This window comes from Ictidomys tridecemlineatus, chromosome 9, assembly GCF_052094955.1.
Source record: "Ictidomys tridecemlineatus isolate mIctTri1 chromosome 9, mIctTri1.hap1, whole genome shotgun sequence".
NCBI lineage: Eukaryota > Metazoa > Chordata > Mammalia > Rodentia > Sciuridae > Ictidomys > Ictidomys tridecemlineatus.
The window spans coordinates 39,590,879-39,612,603 of NC_135485.1; the positions used below are offsets into that span (position 1 = coordinate 39,590,879).

The 21,725-nt window shown below is 44.9% G+C and overlaps 1 long non-coding RNA gene across 1 annotated transcript; it reads left to right on the forward strand.

Annotated features, from left to right (window-relative positions):
- The first annotated feature begins 859 nt into the window (after positions 1-859).
- Positions 860-21,713, forward strand: LOC144366676 (uncharacterized). Its single transcript, XR_013425779.1, has 3 exons — positions 860-963; positions 15,938-17,229; positions 21,633-21,713. It is a non-coding gene; the product is annotated as an uncharacterized LOC144366676 (long non-coding RNA).
- The last annotated feature ends 12 nt before the right edge of the window (positions 21,714-21,725 follow it).

The following is a 21,725-nucleotide window of genomic DNA, read 5'->3' on the forward strand; positions in this document are numbered from 1 at the left end:
AACCAGGTAAAAAGGCCGCATACGGTGTGATTCCATTTATTCGAAATGTTCAGAATAGACAAGTTCACAGAAAAGAGATTAGTGAAAAAGTTGGAAAGGAAGGAGAAGATGACAACAGGTGAAGGGCACAGGTGAAGGTCACAAGTGAAGGGTACAGGTGAAGGGCACAGGGCATGGGGACGGACAGCCCGGAAGAGAAAATTTAAATCATAAGCCTGAATTCTGTGCAAATTTGCCTCTAGGACCCCAGGGAAGCAGCTCCCCACGCCCAGCCTCTAGTTCAGGGCAGAGAAGGTTGGGGTGGTGAGGAAATCCCTTTATTAGATGCGGCACAGTTACTAAAACCACGGCCAGCGAGGAAAACCTCTGTGCTTTCCTGGAAGCACTTAAACTTTAAAGACCCTCTTATCTGCCATGTCATTAGGGGACCAGCATGGCGGCCCTTCGATTAATTTAATAGACTTTTATACAGCATTTATCAACATCCACGTAGCCGTGATACCTTACAGAAGTGCCGGCAGGAGATGCGCAAAGCTTGTAACTAGTGAGAGTGAGATTAGTGGGAAGCAGAATAGAGTTAAAGGCCCCCGATAGTGTTAAATAATAATGGCATCCCCTCGGGTCCCAATGTCACGGCAGATGAGAGGGTCTTTAAAGTTTAACTGTCCCCGCTGGAGAGGACGGGCAGTTTCATCCCCAGGGTGAGCAATCAGAGAAGGGACAAAGCAGTCGTAGGCAGGCTTATGGATTAAAATGTCCTTCTATAAGTGGCAGATGGGATATGTGTATTTTGATTAATCCTTTTTTTTTTTTTTTTTTGTCCTGAGGCCTGGGAATGCTCTCTGATGTTTACATGCTCTGAGAAAGGGGACAGGAGGATTGGAGATCCCAGAGCACAGCAGGGGTAAAGAGCTGGGATTTCAGTTTATGGGGAGAAGAAAGGCAGGAAAGAGCCAGCAAAAGGTGAGTGAGGTTAATTTAGGATGAAATAGCCAGAAGCAGGAATTAGAAGTGGAAAATCAGAAGTTTCTCAAATGGAGGCTGGTGGGCAGCAGGGCAGGGGGTGGGGGGCTTTTCTGAGCTTTGGGAATGGCGGGCACCCGTGAAGGCTGGAAAACTGTTCAGGCCTGGAGAGCAAAGCAGGGACCCGTTATTGTGGCAGCTGCAGAACCACTGGTTCTTGATGATGATCTCAGAGGTCGTCTGGTTAAACCTGAGGTCCATACAGGCCACATGCCCGGGATACCCATGGCAGGAATCCTGGGCTCAGACCTAATGCTGATAGCTCCCTCCTGGGGAGGGCGAGGCTGTGGTTGTCCCATTCAGTCCAGGCCCAGCTGAAAAAGGGACTCTGGTGGGTCATGGGCAAGCCCCCGGTGTGTGCTACAGGCCACCTTCTTAGCCTCGTTGGTGACAAGGGTGACGTTCTGATCCCCATTTGCTCACCCGGGGTAATTATCTGATCAGGAGAATCCTATCCTGAACTCCTTAAAAACCCTAACAGCTGTTACAAGGACCCATCAGCATGGGATATCGCCAAGGATGAACATTTGGAGAGCAGAGCAACAGGTGTGGAGCGAGGTGTCTTGTGCTCGTTCATGTTTGGGCAGCTTTAGGCCTTGGGCTCAGGGAGTATGGATGGGCACATGGAATTTCTGTCAAGATCGGCCATTGCTGCCAGTGGTGACTTTATCTGCTGGGAGTGGCTGGTTTCGTTCTGGCAAGGGCTTTAGTAAATACATATATATATTTTCTATCTCAGTATACAGAGTGCTACCACTTGAATTTGAACTTAGGCTCTTCTTGGATGACATAGCCACTGGTTTGTAGGTAAAGGCTGAGTCAAAGATAAGATCATCTTAGGCATGAGCCAGCAGGAGTCTGTCTCTTGCCTTTTTTATATTTCTCAGCTGTGTCTGTGGGCAAAGTTTTCCCTGAATTAAAAAAAAAAAAAAAGGAAAAAAATTCAAGTTTCATGAATGCTACAGAACACTCATGTGGGAGATTATAGCTTCATATTGTTAGTGTCACACCTAGAAGATATTGTGACATATGGTAGCCCAAATTAGGGCGTAGGAGGGAACTGGAAATGTTACTTGTAATTTTGGGGTATGTCCATTAGTTCTTCACATGTGATTTCATATTGACTCTGGATTATTGATTATATAAATTATTCCCAGTAAAAATTCTTATTAAAAGAGAAATACCATCTTCTTGGGAAGAGGCAGAGAAACAATAAGATAACACTATTGTCAACTCAAAGGCTGAGAGGATCATTGAAAGGGTCTATAAATGGGAATTTGTGTCTCTGGGAATCAAATTGCTCTGAAATCCAGGGGGAGCTCAAGGGACATTTAAAATATGCTTCCTTCTTACCACTAGAACAAAAATACAGAATGAATCCAAAGGAACTATAGGAGAACAGGCTGAGGAGGCTGAAAGAGAAGAGCTTCCCTTAGGAGAAGGATTGATGTCTTTCAGATTAAAAAAAAAAAAGAAAAGAAAGACAGACAAAGAAACAAGAAAGTAACCTAGAAGCCTGGGTTAGAGAACCAGGAAATGGGAGGTGCATCTGGGTCCAATGACTCTTAGGGAGCCAGTTGGGAAATGGTGAGAAATTTCAGTTATTCAAAGATGTGACAACATCGATTGGGGGAATTATCTAACAAATGAAGAAAACAAGAGACATGACCAGAATGATTTCCCCAGAAGGAGATGAAAATCCAGGAAAACAGGGAGAAGCAGCCTCTTAGGGCTGATCATAGGGTCCACAGTAAGAGCAATTAGGGGGCCATCTTTGAAGACTGAGCCAAGTGTCCAAGGTGGTTACATGGGGATAGATTTGAGAAGGGCTGACTCGAAGGATCAACATAAAACACTTCAGTGTTACCTGATGTGTAGCCATAGTTGAGGAAAGGGAGCATACGGGCATCTCCCGGCTCCAGATTCATGACCAAGAAACTGGCAGAATTACAACAACCAGGAGAAGGCGTGACCTACTAATGGGAGCAGGGCAGGTGGGGGTAGCCGTAAGTCTGATGGCAGAATATCTTCCAGGGGGGGCTTATCTTACTCAGGGAGTGACAATGGACAAGATTTGAACAACGATGGTCTTTGTCATCCACTGATTTCATTTCTCTTACTGTGTAAGGACAAATGGGAGAGTAAGTTAGAAGACACCAGTAGGGTCCATGGAAAAGAAAGCAGAGGAGGGGACGCTTGAATCCTGTGAATGTGCGAGGCCTTCGGGGGGGAGAGGAAGGGAACAGTTATAGAAGTAGTTTCAACTAGTACTCAGCGGAGCTCTTCTGAGAGGGGCCAGGTGAGAGCCGAGGATCTGAACACCATCACGCATTCCTCCGTGGCAGCTGAATATAGAGCAGAGAGCCATGGGCCTGGAACCCTGGGGCCACCAAGTCCTGAGGAAGACTGCAGTCTGAGGAGCACATGGCAAAGGCTGGGGCTTCCTCAGAGCCCCAGGGCACAGCATGGTGAGTTCAGGGATCTGCCAAGGGTGGCTCTCCCTGAAGCAAACGTCAAGGGGAGGGGAAATTCTCAAGAAGTGGGTTTTTCAACTTGGCCTCTGCAACTTGGTCGTGAGAGACAACTGAAGCACAATTGTGGCCCACTAATATCTGCCTACTTACACGGTTCCAAAACAACCCGGGGGCCCACGTCCCTGAGAACCTACACTCAATTCCTAACAGAGTGTTAGAAACTGCACTGAAAGGGAAACGGAAGCTCAGGATAGGCTGGAAGGAAAAGAAAGTTCTCAGGTAAGACCTACTGCACAAGTTTAGGAGATGACTTGGTGACTACAGTGAATAACATATTATTATATTCTTATAGTCTTGAAAATTGCCAAGGGGACAGTATTTAAGCGTTCTCACTTCGAAAAAATAAAACTATGTGAGGTAATGCATATGTTCATTGGAAATCCATTCCACCACACCACAATGAAAACATATTTCAAAGTGACATATCGTACACGATATAGGTATACAATTTTTATTTGCCAATAGAATAAAAGAACCCAGTGCCTCAGACCACCGCTGCTGCCTCTTCGAACATGGCCTCACTCAGAATGGAGTCATTTTCCTCCTAGACACGGAAAATAAATTGTGCTCTGATTAAACTCTGCACGGAAGAACCTCCCAGTGAATTTCAATGCCAGCTGTGGGCATTTGGCACAAGTCCTGGGCAGACCAATGCTGCGCTTTCTGTTTCTGCTCAGATACCCCCCAAGTCTCTGCTAGAGTCTTTGGCAACATGACACACTAATTTTAGGAACCTAATTTGTCTTGGAATGACTGAGAGTGCTTTTGGTTCCTAAATTTTGAGGATGTGAAGCTAGTGCTGTAATAATTATGCGTGTCATATTGGATCTTGGTATTTTCTAAAAAGATGACTTCCATGAGGGACTTTGAGGCCTGAAGAAACTATATTCATCCTATTGGGAGGAAGGATAGGGGATAGCTGTAGGAAGAACCCAAATCCTATCTCTTTCTCTCTCTCTCTCTCTCTTTTTTTTCTTTTAATTGAAAACTCTCTGACTTCAACTTCAGGATTTTGGACTTTAGACTCACAAGGGTGACATGATTTGCTTTAGAAATTTATTTTCTTTGGACTGTAATTTACAAGAGGATTTACCTCTCGGATTTAAATTTTTTTTTTCCACAAGAATTTGATAATAAAGGAGGATTTTTATTATTAGAATTTTTTATGTTGTCAATAAATCTAATACCAGATCTTTGATGAGCTATCCTGGATTTATTTTGGTACAGAATATAGGAGAGGGAGTGAATTTTCAACCTTGGATTAATGTACTGCTCAGATCCTCGATTCATGTTCTGATTACATCCTTTTGTGAAGTTTTTGTGACTAAATCTACACTTCCACCTGTAAACCCAGGAGGGTCCCTAGAGGAAGAGTGGCAGTTGGTATTGAAAGAGCCTCATAAAAGTGGATTCAGCTCTGACACTGGGTGCTGGTCCTCACTTTAAGCAGCAAGGATTTAAAAATGTTTAAACTACAGAAGATATATGTTTCCAACTTATCTATGTTGTGGATCACTATTTTTGTGGATTTTTATGTTCTGGTTACTCAAGTCTCTGCGGTGCCCCAGAAGGCTTCCTGGAGCAGGCAATAGTGCAAGGAGCCTTTACAGGAAATGAGTAAGGATGGCCAATCAAGTACCCTTCCCTTCTCTTGAGACCTTCCATGTTCCCCATGTCATCTGTGAAATGCTTACAAGAGCTGCCATGCTATTTCCTAAACAGATGAGGATATGGCCAAGGTTTTTGCCTGCACAGAAAAGGAAACTAAGGCACAGAGCAAGAGTTATTTGTCCAAGGTCACAAAGTAAAGGGCTAGATCAGGACTTGAATCCACTTTGCTTTTCTGCTTCTTGACTATAGTACTCTGACCACAGATGACTGACCCAGGAGTGGATCCTTGTTTTACTGAGCTCTGTGGGAAGGGCTATGCCTTCTCTGAGATCTGAGTTCTTTAAAAAAAATCTATAACTAAATCAGTTAAAATAAAAATGTTCAAAACCAAACTTGAAATCAGTGTTGCATTTATTTTTCCCCATCCACAGAGAACTCTTTAATCCTTCAAAAAAGAAAAAAAGGGTGGGGGGAAGTGGGGAGAACATATGCATTAGCCTGCCATAGCTGCCATAACAAAATAGGTGAGTTAACAACAGAAATTAATTTTCTCACAGTTTTGATGGCTGGAAGCCAAAATCATGGTGTCAGCATGGTTGGGTCTCTGATGAGGATCACTTCCTGGCTTGCACACAGCAGCTTTATGACTGTATTTTCATATGAGAAAGAGAGTGAGCTTTCTTGTAACTCTTCTTATAAGGGTGCTGAACCCATCATGAGGGTCCCACCTCATCTAATCCTAGTTACCTCCCAAAGGTCCAATCTCCAAAGAGCATCATATTGAATGTTAGCACTTCAACATATGAATTTTGGGACACAAAAATCTGTGCATAATCATGACTCAGTGCTGGTGAATTCTCTGTGTCCTGGGCTCAGAAAGCCTTGTCTTCCTTAGAGCAATCACTCTGTCCTATAATAGGACAGAACCAGCATATACTGAGAGTCATGGCACATGTGACAAAGGGCATCTTTGTAGAATATGAATAGAATGTTCCATCTCCTCTAAAACTGGAGTTGGGACCCAGGGTAGGTAGCATGCATGCAACTTGGGGGAGACATATACCTTCCGAAAGTTTTACACGTGAAGCACAATAATCTGGAATGGTAACCTGGAGGCATATCTACATCCCTCCTAGATTCCATCTTCTCAGTTTAGTCAAAATTAAAATAACCTAGCCTGAGGGAACATACATTCTGCAAGACAGCCTACACAAGAAATGAATGTTCCCTTTATCAATTTTGCCGAGAGGGAGAATAGAGATTGGCACAAATAGCTGGATTTTGTGATGAAAATTAGAAAATGAGGAAATTTTGCATTTCTTGCAAAATTAAAGGGTAAGAATGAGATCTATTCTACCATGTTTCCCTGGAAACTAAGAGTTTGGAGATACCACCATAATAGATTTGGACCCACTTGGCCAACGGGTCTCTTCCCCAGACTCTCTGAACTTGGCCTGAGAAGGTTAGGGTAGACTTTCTAGTGACTAAAGCTATAGGATGGAAAATTAGGGTTTAATGTTTGCTGCCATTTTGTCTGCAAGTTTGCCAGTGGTTGGAGTCGAATGGAGAAGAGGGATTAGAGATGAATTGTCAGGAGGAGAGGAATTGTGCTCCTCTTCTCCCAAATTCATATGTTGAAGTTCCAGTCCCCAGGACCTCAGAGCGTGAGTACATTAGAAGACAGGGTCTTTAAAGACGTCATCAAGATAAAATCCAATTTAATCCAACATAATTGGTGTCATATAACAAGAAGAGATGTAGGACACAGACACAGAGGGAAGACCATGTGAGGACTCAGGGAGGCCATCTACAACCAAGGAGAGAGACCCTTAGAAGAAACCAGTCCCACTGACACCTTAATCTCAGACTTCTAGCTTTCAGAACTGTGATAAAATAAATATATGTTGTGCAAGCCACCAGGCAGTTGTACTTTGCTACAGAAGCCCTAGGAAATGAAGATGAGTCCCTTGCCCAAGTGCTCCTGAAACCCAGGTGTATTTCCTGTTCTTGAAGTCCATGAGATAACGCCTGATCCCGGTGAAAAATTCTTGTTTTATCCCAAGTTATTTTAAGTTGTGTTTTTATCCCTAATAACCAAAGGAATCCTGATTAATACAGTATTGATAAACAAGAAGGGATCCACTGGAGAGGAAAGGAGGGGAAACTTATTCCAGAAGTACAGAGGCACGGGCACCAAGAAGGCCTGCAGAGGCTGAGGGAGGCCCAGAAGCCAGGTCACACAGGACCTTTTACGCCATGGATGGGAACTCTCGGGTGGGGAATACTGAAGTTATTCAAGGAATTCTATGAAGTATCAGGTTTGGATTTCTGAAAAATAACTGACCACAGGGGCATGTGGACTGGAAAGAATTAAGTTAAAATATGTGATATTGTGATTTAAAATAATATATACATATATATGATCTTCATCCCCATTTCCTGAGATGCAGCTTCTGAAACTCTTGGAATCTCCAGAGCAATAAGAGTGTCTTTCTCGCATGCAGAAAGGGTTGGTAGCTGGTGTTCCCTGGATAGACTCAGGATGAAGGCTGTTTGCCAGCAAGACCAAGGCATGATTTCAGCCTCACCCTTCTTGGAAGGAAGAGGATTGATCACCAATGACCAATGATGTCATTAATACATCTATGTAAGGAAGCTCCATGGAAACCTAAAAGCATTGGATTTGGGTGCTTCTGGTTTGCTGAACATACAGAGGTGCCCTGAGGGTGGTACCCAAGATGGTACGAACACTCTATGCCTCTTGTCCTGGGCTTCATCCTATGTTCTGTCTTAGTTTGTTTTCTGGTTCAGAACACCCAAGACTGGGTCACTTATAAAGAAATAGAGGCTTACTTTGGCTCCCGGTTCTGGAGACTGGAAAGTCCAAGATCAGGCAGCTGCTTATGTTCAGCTTCTGCTTGAGGGCCTCATGCTGCTCCTTAGCTTGATGACAAAGTGGAAAGCAAGAGAGAAAAAGGAGCCAAACTCTGATGACAGCCAACTTAATCCTTTGGGAAAGAGGAGGGCTCTCTGCCTCCGTGATACAGGCACCTCCCACTCGGCTCCACCTTCTGATATCACCACATTGAGGGATGACGTTTCCAACACCTGAATTTTAGGGGACACACTGAAACCAGAACAACATCTTTTTCCATCTGATTGTTCATCTGTATCCTTTATAGTATCCTTATTAACAAACCAGTAAATATGAATGTTTTCCTAAGTTCTGTGAGCTTCTCTAGAAAAGTAATCAACTCTGAGAAAAGGGTCATGGGTATGCTGACTTACAGCTGATTGGTCAGAAGAATAGGTGACAATCTCTTTCTCGCAATTGGCATGTTAACTACAGGGAAACCTCATGGGCTGAGCCCTCCAACTGTGGGATCTGATGCCACCTTCAGGCAGATAGTCTCAGAACTGAATAGACCTAGAGGACCCCAGCTGGTATCTTCTCGACAAGTGCTTGGTGTATGGGCCAATACCCTCCCACATCTGGTGTTAAAGCATTCTGGGTTTGGGGGAATGTAAGAGTAGGAAAAGATGCGGGGAACGCCGAGGCGGGAGGATTGTGAGTTCAAAGTCAGCCTCAGCAACCCTAAACAATTCAGCAAGACCTTGTCTTAAAATAAAATATAAAAAAGAGATGAGGACATGGCACAGTGTTTAAATGCCCCTGGGTTCAATCCCTGGTATAAAACAACAACAACAACAACAACAAAAACACATCTGTTAAAGCAAAGAAGTAGGCTGGAAGGCTGTTCATACGGTCCAGGAGGGTTTTTGTTATTTTTAAATAGAACATGAGCATACTCTCTTCATCAAGAGAAAAAAATTTGCATAGAGACTGAGGGTATAAAATAAAATGATAAATATAATCATGTGTAAATAACTATTGGGGACTAAGTGTTTGGCACTTAGTAAATGAACAAAAGAGAGAGACTCTTGAGCCTCTTAGATTCTAGCAGCTCAAGGTTACGGAGGTGAAGGAATGGATGGCCTAAGACAGAGGAAGAGAGATGGGGCTGGTACAGGAAGAAGATGTTCCAGTTTTCTGAGAAAGAAGAGATGAAGGGGACACAGAAAACTTTGCAGGAAGCTGAATTTCCTTTGCCCCTTTGGATGGGGGTCATCTGTTGCATGGGAGAGGGGTGACTAAGAAAGGCAGAGTTAGGGATTCTTGAGGAAAGAAAGGTAAGAAGCTGACTGAAGAGACACAGGCAATTTTCAGACAGAATCCAGGGTCTGAATGACACCAAAGAACATAACTTTGAGAAGCCTCAAATCCCTGCAGTTGTTCGATTTTCTCCAGCAGAGCCCAGCTACCTGATACAGGCTCAGAGAAGTTGCTGCATGCTCCATTATTCCAAGTTCACTCACTATAATCACTTAGATGGGACAGTAGTGAGAGACCCAGGAGTGAAGACCCAGAAACTTGCATTGAGGATGCGGAGGTCTGATCCAGCCCCCAGGAAAAGTGTCATGGTCCAGGGTTGTTGGATTATGCAACAGGACACCATTGCTACATTTATGTTGACTTGGATCTAAGTGACTCCTTAGGTCCCCTAGAAACCCTCTAATGCATGTATTGGGGCCACTTAAGATGAATTCCCATGAGGTTATTTTATCCTGTGGAACACATTTTGAGATATTAGTCTATGAGTTTCCTTTTCTCGTTGTAATGTCCGTTCCCTTTCTTTGTTCTTACTCAGGCAGGTAGCAGACCTTGTGCTCAATGCCTTGGGGACATATGTGACCCAGTAGGAGGACATTAGCCACCAGGGCTTTCTTTCCTGGTGGATTGGCTCACAGAGGTGGAAAATCACTGAATGCATGAGTTTCTAGGGGCTGTCACCACCTGGGTGGCTGAAAACAGCAGAGATGTACACGTGTATCATCCCACGATTCTCTGGGCGGGGAGCCAAAGCCAAGGTGCGGCAGGGCCATGCTCTCTCTGATGGCTCTGGAGAGTCCTTCCTGCCTCTTTCTCGGCTTCCAGGGTTTGCCTGCAATCTGTGGTATTTCCTGCCTTATCGATGCCTCGGTCACTCACATGGCCATCTTCTCTCTGTGTCTTCACGTTGTCTCTTCTCTGTGCGTGTCTCTCTCTGTATCCCTTATCACAGAAAGGTCCACCCTTATGGCCTCATGTTAACTCGATCACCTCTGTGAAGACCCCATTTTTAGTAAAAGTCACATTCTTCAGTCCTAGAGGTCAGGTCTTCTACATAGCGTTCTTAGAGGTCATGTTCAACCTGTGACACTGGACTCCACTTCCTCTCTGTGCCGAGGGCTTCTTGGCATTCAGATAAGAAACCAATAAGACCAAGAAAGAAGACGGGGCGACCAGGTTGAGAGACCACAGGACGTGTAGGATGGGAGTGGCTGTGTCAACAGGGCCACCTTGGGGCCAATCTGCATGGGCTGAGATCTCTTCCTCTCTCAGAAGCCCTGACACCCTGGAGACTTGAGTCAGTGGCACAAACATGGACTTAGAGGGTGTTTACCTCTCAGAGAAGTGAGGTTCACCATTAAAAGTCAAGAGAGAGAATGAAAGTGCATCTCTTGTACAGTTATATCCGCGGGCTACATATCCATGGATTCCACCAACTGTGGACCAAAAATATTTTTAAAAAATTGAATCTGTACTGAACATGTATAGAGTTTTTCTTCTTGTCATTATTTTCTGAACAATACAGCATTTCAGCTCTTTTTTAATTTTGGGGGTGCAGGTACCAGGGATTGAACTCAGGGGCACTCCACCACAGAACCACATCCCCAGCCCTATTTTGTAGTTTATTTAGAGACAAGGTCTCACTGAGTTGCTATGCGCCTGGCCATTGCTGAGGCTGGCTTTGAACTCTCAATCCTCCTGCCTCAGCCTCAAGAGCCACTGGCATTATAAGCGTGCGCCCTTGCCCCAGCTAATTACAGCTCTTTACAAAGCATTTACGTTGTGCTCAGTACCATACGCAATCTAGAGATGATTTAAGGTACACAGAAGGCTGGGTGTGGGTCACATGCAACATTAGATCACTTTACATAAGGGATTTGAGCATTCAGATTTGGGTGTCCTCAGAGGGTCCTGGAACCAATGCCTACAAATACTGAGGGACAGTTATATATCTGATCGTGTGACCCAGATTGATGCCATTGCTCCCCTCAGACACTGCCCCTCCCCCCACATCAGAGCTGTCATTACTGCCTGTACCTCTAGGCCCAGGCTCTCCCCAAGCCAGATACTGATCATATCAGCAGTCATATTTTGCAGAATCCTTTCTCTCTGTCTCTCTCTCTCTCCTACAGTTCTTTTTGTTCATTACAACCAGTATCAATAGCGATAAATGTCACATTAAAGAAACCTCCTGCACTGTTGTAAGAAGCAAATGGTGACTTATAAATAACTTGCCTAGTCACTTTATCTTTCTTGTATTTGTCTCCTTTCTCTCTCTGTCTCTCTTTCTTTAAATATCTTTTATTGTCTACATACCATTGACAGAAGCAAAGAGGAAAAATAATACATAAGAAAGAATATAATTTCATAATCATAGAATGCTTTCAGAGATGGAGAACATGCAGTCATTTTCTAGAGTGAAAAGCAATTTTCTCCAAATGTAAGTTGTATCTTACGGTTCACTGTTTTACCGTTTTCACTCTCCCCAGGAAAATAAACCCCAATGTGCCAAGCTTGCTTAAGGAGTTAATTTGGGAACCCAGCCACTCAGCTCATCCCCTGTCATTGGTTCACGGAAGGAAGTTTCCTCCTGCAGCAGTCAATATCTGGAGGAACCCCAGGCCCTGGTCTCAACCCTTACACTCTGTGATCTCGAAATGGAAACAAACTTAGGACCTCAGTTTTGCTTATCAGAAAACTTAAAAAAAAAAAATCAGGTGTGCAGCTGACGGTGGTGGCACACACCTATAATCCCTGTAGCTTGGGAGGCTGAGCCAAGGAGGTTTGCGAGTTCAAAGCCAGCCTCAGCAATTTACTGAGGCCCTTAGCAACTTAGTGAGATGCTATCTCTAAAAAATATATCTATTAAAAAAGAGGGGCTGGAGATGTGGCCCAGTGGTTAGCATCCTGGAGTCAATTCTCAGTCCATGCCGCCCCCCCCCCCCAAAAAAAGTCAGGTGTGCATTCTTTTCTTCAGTTGTTCTTTGTCAGATATTGAGTATGTACTGTGTGAAAACACAGAAATAGGTGCTAGGGGTATAGTAGAATTTATATATAGCTCATCTAGGAGTATAGATAAAAATATTAAATTGCAACCTAGATAAATGCTAGGAAAGGAGGGTTCCTGGTGTTATATGAATGCATCAAAGGGAACTTTGAGCTAGTTAGGGATTCAGGGAAAACTTCTCCAAGGAAGGACCCTTCAGGTGGTCATACAGAAGGCTAACCAGTAGGGTGGGGAGTGGCACAATAAGATGGGAAGTAGACATGGCCAAAATGTGGGCACATGCAAGCCTTCCATGATCAATGCCTGGTCTTTATCCTGAGCAATTGGGAAGCCTGTTTTAAGTGTGTGTGTGCACAGGTGAGTTCATCCACTTATGTCAACCCGCTGTAAGAGGAACCATGTTAATCTCTCTTTTCTTTTTTGGTGGTGCTGGGCATTAAATCCAGGGCTTTGTGCATGTGAAGCAAACACTCTACCAACTGAGCTATATCCCTGATAAACAGTATGTCTAATTCTTTGAGAGTCTAATGGTAAGGACAGTTTTTTGTTTATGAGGTCCTTATGTGTGTCATTGGGTTCATGATCAATCTGCAGAGAACTGAAACTGAACTGCAATCAGCATAGGAACCCTCTGCAAGATTGCTTTTAGAGAAAGATGGTTTTTAGTAAAATACAGGTGAATAAGTCAATAGCTATGTAGATTAACTAGAGGCATGCACATCAAAATACTGTCTTTGAATTATGGGATGGGTGGGTGATTTTTTTTTTGCTACATTTTTTATTTTTTAAGATTTCTGGAAATTATTTTTAAAATCTCCCTAAACAGAACTGGGAGTAGGTGAGTGGCAGAGTCACATTCAGTCACCAGGAATGCGTGCCCTTTCAATCAGGTAACTATGAGGGCTGGGCTTCAAAGGAATGGAGGGAGGCAGGTGCTATAGACTTAATTGTGTTCCCCCTCGAAGTCGTATGTCGAAGCCGCAGGCCCCAGTGTTGTTATATTTGGAGAAAAGAAGTAATTAAGACTCAGGTTAATTGATTCACCCCAGTATGGTTGTATTTGGAGTAAAACAGTAATGGAATGAAGTCCTGAGTGTACAATCCTGATCTGATAGGATTAATGTTCATGTAAGAAGAGGGGAAATACCACCCAGACTCACCGGCTGCACTGTGCGTTGGTTTTACCTGCCCGCCCCTGTCCACCGACACCTGCATCCCCTCCCCGACACACTCCAGTTGTTAGAGGTGGTATCCCCCAAAAGCTCATGTGCGAGACTATGGAAAAAGGTTTGGAGGAGAAATGATTGGGTTACAGCCTTGACCTAATCAGAGGATTAACCCCCATTGGGATCAACTGAGTGGTAAAGGAGGCAGGTGGGGTGTGGCTGGAGGAAGGGGTTCATTGGGGGCATGGCTATGGGGTATATATTTTATCTGGTGAGTGGAGTCCCTCTCCCTCCTTCCTTATCATCAGGTGAGCTGCTTCCCTCTGCCACACTCTTGTGCCATGTTCTGCCTCACCTTAAGCCCTAAGGAATGCAGCCGGCCTTCTATGGATGAAGACCTCTAAAACCGGGAGCCCTCAAAATAAACTCTTGCTCCTCTACAATTGCTCTGGTTCTTCAGTCACAACAGTGAAAAAGCTGACTGAATCACCAGTCACCCTCCCTAGCCAGCTCCCATCCACATCTTCTGGTCTCCCACTGGCTTCTCTGTGTGTGTGTGTGGGGGGATGTTCCATAAAATGTGGGAATCCTCCAGCCCCATTCCTAGGCCCTGTGGGCATCAGGCAAGCCAGAGAAGACACCTCCCCTTTGAGACACTCTAGCCGCCTGCTGTCAATACCGTGTATCACCACATGGGCCTCCCCTGGACACTCCCTGACTGCCAGGCTTTTTGCTTTGCAAGTCCCCCTGTATAAAAAGGAGGTGAATGCTGTGATCAAAAATTTCTGAATTAAAATGTGGGCTGGTAGGGGCTGGAGTTGTGGCTCAGTGGTAGAGCACTGGCCTAGCATGTGTGAGGCCCTGGGTTTGGTTCCCAGCACCGCATATCTAAATAAATGAATAAAATAAAGGTCCATCGACATCTTAAAAAAAAAAAAATGTGGGCTGGTACTTTTAATTGTGAGCGGGCCTCTCTGCATGCCGCAGATGGTTCTAGCTTCATTCATATTTCATCTGCTTGAGTGTATGTGGTTTGGGGAAAATAAAAACAAAGTGATCTTTGTGTCTCCAGTTTTGCCTTCAATATTTAGAGATTGTATTTCCGCGAGGGCCTCTGAGATGTAAGTAGATAGCCTCGGTCCCCGCCAAGGCGCGTTCCAGCTCTCTGCAGAGTGGGGACTGGGGTGGCAGATTCCCATTAGCAAGTTGGCACCTCATCCTCTCTTCTCCCCAGTGGGCCCTTGCAGGAAGCTGAATGCTAAGGTATTTCCCCAGAGAAATGTCTCCCTCGCATAGCACATTTACATTTTGATCAGACGTGTCACATGTCCCCAGCCGTAACCGACCATATCTCTGCGCCAGCCTTGACGCTGGTAACTGACATCAGATGAGCTCATCACTTCTGGCCATAAATCTTTCAAAAGATGAGAGGGAGGTGCAGAATCGGGCACCAAAGGGGTTAGCAGACATGGAGAGTGACAAAGGCCGCTCAGATTCCTGGTAAGATTAAGAAACCATCAGAAATGGCCAGAAGTCCCATAATGGCCCCGGCCCATCTCATTCAGATCTGCTGACAGCGCCTATCAGTCCCTTCCCGTCTCCTAAAGAGATTAAAAAAGGGTTGTTGAATAGAAATAGTCATTTCAAATACCTCCCCCGCCAAATATATCTCCTCTGGAGAAATCAGATCTCTTAGTGTCACTTGGCTGCTTAAAAACCCCAGATGGCTCCCAGAGTCTCAGGGAAGAAGCACCAAGTTCTCAGCAGACAGGTACCTTGCTCCCCAGCTCCTTGATGTTTCTCACCAACACCTGGATTACTAGAGACTCCTCGGCACTCAGGTATTTTAATACCACACATCTTTGCTGATGCTGTTCCTGACTGTTGCCATGCTATTCCATGTGCTCTGGGCCTGGCCTCCACCAGCTCACCCTTCAAGTCTGACTCCCTCTAGGGGAGACCCCAGCAAGGAAGTTAATGCTTGCCCACCTGTGTTATAAGAATCCCTTTGCTACTGTTTGCTCACGTCTGCTCCTTAGTGGAACTGTGTGCTCCACTCTCAATATGTGGGTGTATTCTTTAACTCCCTGGAACCTAGTAGGGGTCAGGGAGCATTGCTGGATTAGATGAAATGCAATAGAATACATTTTATTTTTTTAAAATATTTTATTTGTTCTTTTAAGTTACACACGACAGTCGAATGTATTTTGACATATCACGCATACATGGAGTATAACTTCCCATTCTTGTGGTTGTACATGATGTGGAGTTTCACTGGTCAGGTATTCATATATGAACTTAGGAAAGTAATATTCGATTTTTTCTACTGTCTTTCCTACTCCTATCCCCTCTCCCTTTCCTTCATCCCCCTTTGTCTAATCCAATGAACTTATATTTTTCCCTACCCCTGCTTTTTGTGTGCTAGCATCCTCATATCAGAGAGAACATTTGGTTTTTATTTTGGGGGATTGGCTTAGCATGATAGTTTCCAGTTCTATCCATTTACCAGCAAATGCCATTATTCATTCTTCTTTATGACTGAGTAATATTCCACTGTGTATATGTACCACATTTTCTTTATCCATTCATCTGTTGAAAGGCACCTAGCTTACCTGTTGTGAATTGAGCTGCTATGAACATTGATGTGGCTGTGTCACGATAGTATACTGATTTTAAGTCCTTTGGGTATATACTGAGGAGTAGGATAACTGGGTCAAATGGTGGTTTTATTCCAAGTTTTCTGAGGAATCTCGATGCTGTTTTCCAGATTGGTTTTCACCAATTTGCAGTCCCACCAACAATGTATGAGTGGACATTTTTCCCATGTGCTTGCCAGCAACATTTATTGTTACTTGTTAGAATATACTTTAAAGGAGAGCTGATATACTGTGAAATCCATAAAAGAGGGATAAGAACCCACGACACGTTTTGAGAGAGTATAGGGTAGGTTTACATAATTGTTAAGTACTCTGAATAAAGAAGCTGTAGAATTCTTAAGGGAACAAACCTATAATATTTTACTTGATTTTTAAAAATTAATTCATTCAACAATTTGCTTATTTAAGTCCTACCATGTCCTAAGTATTGTTCTAGACACTGGGGTTCAGCAGCAAACAAAATCAATAAAACATGCCTGCTCTCAAGGAACTTAACATTCCAGAACTCAGAGCACAGTAGTTAGTGTGGGCTGAGTTCAGATGCTCGTTTCATCACTTACCAGCTGTGTGACCTTGGGAAAATAGCTAAACCTTTCTATGCTTTAGTTTCTCATTTGTAAAATGGAGGTAAATCATAGTGCCTACCCCATAGAACTATAAGAAAGATGACACCTAGAATAATTTTTGGCATATAGTGCACATTCAAAAAAGATGATTTATTATGAACTGATGGACCATTTTCCCACTGAGAAAAAAGAAGGACTCCGTATTTGTCCCTTATTCTCATCTCTCTCTCATGTGGTCCCCAGACCTAAGTAGCCCGTGAATACCTGTGTGTGCACATCTCTGTTTCTGAGTGTGTCTGCAGCCTGGCATTCTGTCCTCCACCCTCTTCCTATTCCTTGTCTTTTCCCTTGATTGACACTTATCTTCAAGCTTAGAATCATTCTGACCAGGAAGCCTGTGGATACAGAATCCAGAGCAGCACGAAGCTGGGTTCACCACAGATGGCTTGTCCGGGTGGATTTACCAACATTGTATTTACGGATGAATTATTCAGGTGAGTTCTCCATCTTGCATCAACCTCATTACTCAACTCCATGCTCTCCAGGTACAGCTGGAGGAACACCCTGGGTAGTTTCATCAAGAATGGAAAATTCTCTCTCAACTGCTCAGCACGGGGTCTTGTCATTTAGTTTCTCCCTCTCTCCGTGGGAGGGAGAAATGGAGCAGGTGGACAGAACTGCCCCCATCCGGTCATAGTGAGAATTAAATGGGGGTGATTGTGCAAAGTTTGCAGTCTAATTGTCTGATTGGTCTAATTGCTGACTCCATGGTATGAATTTTACTGGCAACTCTGAAAAAGGAGAAAGCATTAAAGCGAATATCTTTCTTAGGATTAGTTGCTTCCTAAACCCTGGTAACAGACTTCAAAACAATCTGCCGTGTTCTATCCCAAATTCCTTTCTTTCTCCCTCAATAAACACTCAGGAGGGCATCCAGGGAGGTCAGTCGGGTGAGACTGTAATAACAAACCATGTCCAAATCTCAGTAGCTTAAGACACAGAAGAAGTTCTATTTCTTGTACATGTTATGAACAACTGCCAGAGGTTGGTAAGGGGGCTCTGCTCCTGCAGCCCCTCATTGACCCGGGACGGCAGGACAGCTGTTAAGGTTGTCCATGGCCAGAGGGAAAAGAACTGGATGGTTCCAATCCAGCAATTAGGTGCTTTAGTGCCTGCAGGTGGCACTTGTCACTCTGTCCACCAGTCAGTGAACACGCTGGGTACCTGTCCACCCACACCCAGGTGAGCTGGCAGTGCAATTTCAGGAAGGGAGAGATCTGGCCGTATTTGACTAGGATGACGATGACAGGATACTAACTATATGAAAAGCCTTGAGCTGGGCTGTTTTAGTTAGCTTTTTCACTGCTGTGACTTAAAAAAAACCAACCAGAGGGTCTGGGGTTGTGGCTCAGCGGTGGAGCGCTCACCTAGCATGTGTGAGACACTGGGTTCGATCCTCAGCACCACATAAAAATAAATAAATAAAATAAAGGTGCTGTGTCCATGTACAACCAAAACAATAACAGAAAAAAAAAAAAAAACCTCAACCAGAACAATTGCAGAGGAGGAAACTTTGTTTGAGGGCTCATTGTTTCAGAGTTCTTAGTCCATAGGAGGCTGGCTCCATTCCTTGGGTCTTGAGATGAGGCAGGACATCATGGTGAGAGAGCGTGGCAGAGGGAAGCAGCTCACATCATGATCAGGAAGCAAGAGAGACTCCACTTTCCAGATATGAAATATATACCCCATAGCCGCACCCCCAATGAACCACTTCCTCCAGCCCCACGCCACCACTAGTTACCACTCAGTGACCACCCAGGTAATCCCCATCAGGAGATTAGTTCACTGGCTCGGTTGAGGCCCTCACAACCCAATCATGTCTCCTCTGAACCTTCTTGCTTTATCTCACACGTGAGCTTTTGGGGGACACCCCATCTAAACAATGACCTGGCCCCAGTAAAAGCACAACCCATAAGCTCTGACCTTGGTCCCCAGGTGACTTGCCCTCTGGGAGGAGAGCCAAGGGACCACAGAAGTCGGGCAGATGCTATTTCTGAGCCTTCCGCAGGGTTCCATTGAGCCTGGAGGCTGAAGAAAGTGATTAATTCCCACAGCGTGGCCGTGAGCATGGAAGAAATTCATGACTGTGGGTCTGGCAGGGACTGTAAAGATGTTATTTGGGAGATGAGAACCAGGGCAGTAATAGCTCGTCATTTTTAAAGTCCCAGTGAAGGCTGTCATCATCAAGCCCATCATTTATTTAAACATCTATCTGTCAGCGCAATGGTCCCAGTAAGCAGTAGACGTAATGCTGCCCTCAAGAAGGGCCTGGGAACCAGGAGACCCATGCAGATCAGGCACACGAGAGGACGGGGGGGGGGGGGTGTGCTTGGGACAGACACACACCTGATTCAGTTGGAGCATCATTGGTTTTCTCAACCACAGATGTTTTCTGGGCACGAGTGGGGTGCAAGAAAACAGGGACAGGAACACGAGGAAGCACAGAAATGTGGAGGTCTGGGCCCTGCCCCCCAAGCGCTTGTAAAATATCTATACAACTAAGACAGAGATACGGAGACAATATCGCAATCAGAAGGCAGCATTAGTGCCTAAGCCATGGCTTCAGCCAGGTGCTGTGGCGTCTAGAGAGAGGGAATGCACGCTCCCCTGGCCAGGGAAGCCCAGGAGGGAAAGGAGAGGAGCAGGGCTCTCTTTTGCTGAAGATGGATAAGTTTTTGGTTGGTGGCATGGTAAATGGCACCTGCAAAATGTTCAGGAAGAAAAAAGAAAGACTCGAGTATGGTTTAACTGGAGGGAGGCTTTGTATAGTGTAGGTGAGGGGTAGCTAGGAAGGTGAGAACCCCCGAAGAGAAATGTAGTTCCCAGCTTAGAATTCATCCGAGAGGCAGTGAAGGCCATGGCAGGGGTGCAAACTAAGATTTTTATGATGCAGTAACTACTCAAGGGTGGGGCCTCTATTAATATATGTGTCAGTATATTAATAATAATAATAATAATAATAATTATTATTATTATTATTTTGGTACTGGGACTGAACCCAGGGGTGCACAGCCACTGAGCCACATCCCCAGCCCTTTTATATATTTTATTTAGAGACTGGGTCTTGCTGAGTTGCTTAGGGCCTCACTAAGCGGCTGAAGTTGACTTTGAACTCACAATCCTCCTGCGTCAGCCTCCCAAGCTGCTGGGATTACAGGTGTGCATCCTGGCAGCCAGCAGTGTATTTTACCTTTACACCAACCCTCAGAGGTTAACGGGGATAATGCTGTTTGTAAAGGAGGAAACAGAGGATCAGAGGCGTCCTGGGAATAAGAAGAAGAGCTGGAAATGAGACCCAGAGCTGTCTGGAGTTAAAATCTGCCCCACTGACTGTGACAACCACAGGGTGGAAACAAGATGTAATTACGCACGTTAGGAAGATCCAGGACACCACAGTTTAGGGAAGAGAGGCCCTTGGCAGGGAGATTGATAAAGAGGCAGTTTCAGAAATTCAGATTTTGGTAAGGGCCTGAATTGAGGTGATCATGGGGGAAATAGGGGCTAGCACAAACCACAGGGAAGTCATAAGAAACTGCTGCGTTGGGAGAAAAGATGAGTTTGCAGACACCATGAGCTTGGGGAAGACAGCCGTGTGGTTATTTGCTGTTGGGCTGGGATCAGTGGGATGTGAGTGAGCACATGCACGTGCACTGTAGGAGATCAGGCGAGCGGCTTGATCCCCAGACCTCAGCTTCTCCCTCAGCTTCTCCCTCAGCTTCTGCACAAGGATCCCTGCAAGGCCTGGACATGGAGTCCGAGGAGCAGAGTGGACCTTGTATTGTAGAGAGAGGGGCCAAAGCTAAGGAAGGTGCTGCCCACAGTTGTCCTCCTTGCTTAGGAATTCCTGCAGAGGTTGCCTCGTGAGCCCTGGAGACTCTGCCTACAGCTTCCATCCTGGCCTCTGTCTGATTGATCCTCTTGGGTTCACCCATCTGGACAGGGTGCCTGCCCTTCTCTGCCTGTCCCACCTCTGTGGCATGGAGGAGAGTCTGGCCTGCCTTGTGGCATGGTGGATGTGGGACTTCTAGGGTCCCTGAAAGACAAAAGCAGCAGCACCCTCCTTGTCAGTCCATTATGCTTGTGGGGCTTCTAAGCTGCCTCTGCACATCAGCCCATCACGCCATCTCCACATGGAGTAATTAAGTGTTCCACAGACACAGAGATTTGGAGAGAAGAGACTCTCAAACTGCAACCACCATCGCTACAAGGTCACGTCAACACTCCCTGTTCTTATCATACAGAAATATTATCTGATGCTGGAGAATTTCATAAACAAACTTGGATGCGCAATAAAAAAAGAAGTCCCCACGCTAGGCAGGCAATCAAATTTCTACATCTTAAAAGCCCCAGTGAATTACATACATAGTAACCAGGTTTGTCCTCATAAAAGTCATTCTGCCATCCTCAAACTCATCATAAAAAGATCTATATTAAAAATCAGCATCATGATGTCCACATAAGATTGAAGAAAAAAAAAAAAAGAAATAATGCTAAGTTTGCTTCTCCCAGGCCTGGGGCAACCCTGGGCTGCAAAGCACAGCTCCCACGGATGTCGGGGTCACTGAAGGATCCCCATCAGCTAGTCATTTAATCACGCTGATGAGTCCCTGAAACCATTCATTTCTGTGTATGTACACATGTATTCGGAAACCAGGGGACAATCAGGTGGAGATGTCTCTGTTGTGGGAACAGTCTCTTCCTTGAACTCTCTAGTCTAGAAAATGTCTTGTAGTATCAAACTATTATCAGCTTTTATTTAATCCACACATACTTGAATTATTTTTTCAAAACCTGACATTAATTTTTATGGATATTTTCCTGTTACCATGGTCATCAGCCTGCCTTCCTGCCTTCCTTCCTTCCTTCCTTCCCTCCTTCCCTCCTTCCCTCCTTCCCTCCCTCCCTCCCTCCCTCCCTCCCTCCCTCCCTC